Source organism: Gracilinanus agilis, chromosome 1, assembly GCF_016433145.1.
Source record: "Gracilinanus agilis isolate LMUSP501 chromosome 1, AgileGrace, whole genome shotgun sequence".
Lineage (NCBI taxonomy): Eukaryota > Metazoa > Chordata > Mammalia > Didelphimorphia > Didelphidae > Gracilinanus > Gracilinanus agilis.
The window spans coordinates 713,871,084-713,876,002 of NC_058130.1; the positions used below are offsets into that span (position 1 = coordinate 713,871,084).

The following is a 4,919-nucleotide window of genomic DNA, read 5'->3' on the forward strand; positions in this document are numbered from 1 at the left end:
TAGCAGAGCTTTTTGTCAATATTTTTCTGCAAAACTAAAACTGAAAAGCTATCAAAATGCACAATCTTTCACTTCGCAGGAATCTTTTGAAAATTTTAAAAGAACTACTAGATTTGGTTCACTTAATTAAACTCTTCATGCAAAACAATATTTGTGGTAATTCCATGCTCACTGCCTCTGATTGCTCTTTAGGACATATAAATATCTATTGCTAAGATCCCATTCTGTAACAACTCAAAACCTTGGTTCAATTCAATCTCCCATTAATTTTAGATATGGATAGATATGGACAGGTGGTATGAATAGCAGGCTGTGTAGAACCTGCCTACATCAAGCTTTTCATCCCTTCTTTTAAGGCTATAGAAAATCTCAACACAAGGAAAGGCAGCTCATTGTCTTATTAGATAGCTCTCCCCTAATCTTCCCCCCCCCCAAAAGTAGTCATCTCCAGTGAGGGTTCCACAGAGAGTTCATATTGTATGACATTTTATTTAGATTCCATGCATGTATTTTCCTGTGTAGCCACAAGGTTAAGATCCATTCTTTCTGGAAACTCCAACTTCTCACATACTGCCTCCTTTACAGGTAGGTATTGTGATATTTCTTTGGGCTCTGTAAAGAGGGCTGGTGGAACATGCATTAAATTGGCTATTTTGCTCTCCCTTGAAGTGTATTCTCTTAACATGTAAATCTTGTCAGCCTCATGGTAGAGCCTTATGTCATTCATCTTGATGAGCACGCCATCAATTCTTAAGAAAAATCTCAGTAACAGGAAAAAGCTAGAAGGCATCACTAATTTTCACACTTAAGCTTGGAACTTCGTGATCATGAAGTTCATCTTCAAACAACAGAACTTCTTCAAAAAATTTAATCTGTTCCCTGGCTTTCAATTTCTCTGTGTCTATATGATCTGTCGTAGGCACAACCTTTAATTTAAGAGCTTCACCAAGTAATGATCCTTTGTAATCTGTTGTATATATAGGTCCAGTCATATGGTCTAATAATCTCTTTGGAGTGCTCACTTGCCATTCTTCAGCACATGCCACCTTGACTACTCCTTGGTAGTTGTTTACACACTTTAAAGCTTCAGTTGCATTGAACTGAATTCCAAAGCCAGAAACATTTTGGATTCTTAAAACATTGTCTCCAAACATCATTTCAGGAAGAGATGGCATATGGGGCTCATCAGCTAATTTCTCCACATTGGCTGACTTCATGATATGCGTCTTGGCCGCCATCAGCTTCCAGGGCCCAAAGGAGAAGTCCTGGCGGCTGCTCTGGAAGCCGTGGATCATCATGGCCACGGTGGTGGCGTGGAACCAGCACGAGCGGCTGCGGCCTCCCTTCTCCCCTGCTCCTACTAGTTTTTGATGAGGACAAGGGATAAGTACAATTTACTCTTCTTAACACAATTCTCTCTCTAGAATTCCTGAAAAAATTAGGTAATTTGCTATTAACTGAAAAAAAGAACTGCACTTGGAGGTAAAATATGTCAGTTCAAATCTCAGCACTGTGACTTGCTACTTACTAGCTTTTGACCTTGGGTGAGACACTTAATAAATCTCACTGGGCCTCAGTTTACTCATTTGTAAATTGAGAAGTTAATCCAAATCCACAAGGGCAAGTACAGGTTAAGGAATTAAACTCCAAAGGAGAGAGTCTAATAGATTTACTATAAGGCACCTTCTATTTCTAAATCCTTTCTTCTCCTATGAACCTAGAATCATAATTTTAGAGCAGATGGGGACAAATATAATTCTATAGTTCCCCTTCAAAACCCTGAGAATTTGACAGAGAAATTGTAGCAGAACTGGGACAAGGTATTTGTGTTCTAAGGGAGACTTACTTTTTTCTCAAGTTTAAAACTTGTACGGCCTATGTGTTATTGTCCTCTCAGAAGCTTTGAACCTTTCACATAATATGTGCAACTTGAGGGATCTCAGAAAATAATACCTGGGCCTACAGGTATTTATAGAGAATGGATTTTCCAGTATTAAAAATATACATTTGTAAAAAGTAAGATCAAAAGATAAACTGCCTACTCTTAGTCATATCCTTTTTTGGAGCACTGGTCTCTTGCTTCTCAGTAAGGATCCTATTGTCTTTTTTTTTTACATTTTTTTTTAAACCCTTAACTTCTGTGTATTTGACTTATAGGTGGAAGAGTGGTAAGGGTAGGCAATGGGGGTCAAGTGACTTGCCCAGGGTCACACAGCTGGGAAGTGTCTGAGGCCGGATTTGAACCTAGGACCTCCTGTCTCTAGGCCTGGCTCTCAATCCACTGAGCTACCCAGCTGCCCCCTATTGTCTTTTAATTTAGTCAAACCCTTTTCCTTCTGGGGAGTTATTGGTCAATAAAAATGGTACTTAATGATTTGTTTTGTTTTTATAAACTTCATCTTTTAGGAAAACAATAATTTCATTAGCAAAATAACCAAATATATTATGTATATGTGCTGTTTTCCCCATTAGAAAGAACAGGAGTTGCTGAAGGCAGGGACTTAGACTTTTTATCCTCAGTGTTTAGCATAGTGCCTAGCACAAGGTGTTTAATAAATGCTTGTTAATAGAGCAATTGATTTTACACCATACTTATCCTAGCTTGGGAATATCCATTATACTAGAAAATCCTGGGAAGGAAAAAGAAAATGAAGTATGAGAAAAGATAAAATATGAAAGAATGGTTGCAGGAGAGAAAGGAAACTAATTACAGTACTTCCATTTATAATGGTTAAATTGGGATTTTGACTAAATAAGAGAGTTATAAAAAGTGGTTGCCAATTATTATCCCTTAAGTCAGGAAAACTATTAGCAGCTTTTAACAATTTTGTTTAATTGGAATATTAGTAAAAAGAGTGAAATGTAGAAGGGAAAGAGGTAAGGAGACTGCCTAGCCTACTCTAAATACTGATCGAGTGAAATGAAGCTCCCTTCCTGACAGAGTTCCAACCTCCACATGGGAATCCTAATCAAGCAAGCCGGGCAGGATCTAGGTAAGGTCCCAGTGCAGAAAAAACTCATGAGCTAAGCTCACTGAGGTAGCAGTGAACCCAACAAGAAAGTCCCCAACGCCAAGAAGCTCCAAAGCTGAAAGTCGAAGTCCTGAAGCCAGAAACTCCAGTTGAAAGGCCCAGAGCTCCAAAAGCCCCAAGGAGCTGTCCTCCAAAGAAGAACTCCAAAGGAGAAGATCCAAGGAGCAGACTCCAAAGAAGAACTCCAAAGGAGAAGCCTCAAGAAGAAGTCCCTTGGACAGGAAGTTCAGGACCTTTTATAGTCCTTTTTCCATGTCACATCCTGTCTCTTCCCCACTTTACGGGAACCAATCCCTAGTCTTTCAATTTGCCTAGCACTGCCCAAGGTGGGGCAGTGACCTCTGGAGTTGTCGCCCACTCTAGCAAGTGACTTGTGAACTCTCATACTTAGTGAATGGTAAGGTACTAAGTAAGTGTACTTAAGTTTTTGATTGATTAACTTAAAAGTTGCTGATTGATAAACAGAGTTTGATTTACTTTTCACTCTTTTCTTCATTTACCTCCTGTTTTTATGCATTACTCCTTTAGAGGAATAAATGTGTTCCAGCAAAGTTTGCTTTCAGCTAATCTCTGTTAAATGAATACCATTTTCCCAACTGCTCCCCTTTCCCCAAGTATATTTCCCTAATATTATAAGGATAAAAAATGATAAAGGCTTGTATAAATATATAAATTCGTATTTTTATTAAAGCCATGCTGATAGATAAAGTTATTAGACCACGCGCTTAAAAGAATTCAAAATTACCGCTCCAGTCATTATTACCTCTTCCTCAGTCTGCTGGCCAAGAGAGAGAGCTCCCTCCTAACCCAGGAGATTATAAACTCTTCCCTGCGTGGAGACGTAGGTGTCCCCACGCCCAAAGAACCGGAACCGGAAACCCGTTGGACCACGGGAAATGTAGTTTGATAATGTCCATAGAAAATACATATATATACTTAAAGATGACATCTCCCAAATTTCACTTTTACAGTTCCCTGTGAGGTCCAGCAAAAAAAAGGTTAGCCCTTTTTCTTCGCTGGACCTGTAAAAATAGACAATTTCTAAAATTTTCAGGAATTTGGGCATAAAGAAATAGATGAACAAATGGTTAAAATTAGCCGCATTGACAAAAAACCAATTTGGGGGCAGTCCCCTATTGGTATAACAGTGTACAATTAAAACAATATATACAACTCAATTTCAACTCCCCATAGTTCAATCAACTGCACCCCAAAGTTCAAAATTTGGTCTTCATGGTACAGTGAAGGCTTTTCAGACATCTTTGTAGTGTCTTCACCAAACAAGTTCGTCGTCTGGATTCTGGGGAGATGGTAGGATCCTTATCCTGAAATTATTCTCAAAAGAATTTAAACTTTACATTATAGATTACAAAACATACATTTTCTTCTAAGATTTTATACAATATAGAACAACACAAAAAGAGGATTTTCTATAAAATTGAGTCACCATTTCTCATTGTTTGCTTTAAAAAATAAAAGTACATAGAAAATGTTATACATTACTTTCAAAACTGCCCTGCTTGTCTGTGCTTCCTTCCAAACTTTGTTTTGTTCACTTCTATGTATTAATATTTCTTTTTACAAAGACAAGTGCCCCTTTTTTTATGTCCTCATTATTGCTAACCTTTTCTGTCTCCTTATCGCTTTCTTTCTTCTCTTTTAACTGAGAGAAAGGGAGGAAGAAAATCAACTCTGTAACAGATAAGCACAGGTAAGCAAAATGAGTCCACATAGTGGCCATACCCAAATTAGTTTGTTTTTGCATTTTGTGCCCACCTATCATGCTTTATCATAGATCTTCTAGAGTAAGTGCCAAACACCTATAGAAACAGGGGTTACTACTGTGTCCATAAGCATCTCTGCAGGTTGCATGTTGACTTACTGCAT

The 4,919-nt window shown here is 38.2% G+C and overlaps 1 pseudogene; it reads right to left on the reverse strand.

The window, feature by feature from the left end:
* Nucleotides 1-487: 487 nt before the first annotated feature.
* LOC123232122 lies at nucleotides 488-1,298 on the reverse strand (annotated as a pseudogene).
* Nucleotides 1,299-4,919: the final 3,621 nt, after the last annotated feature.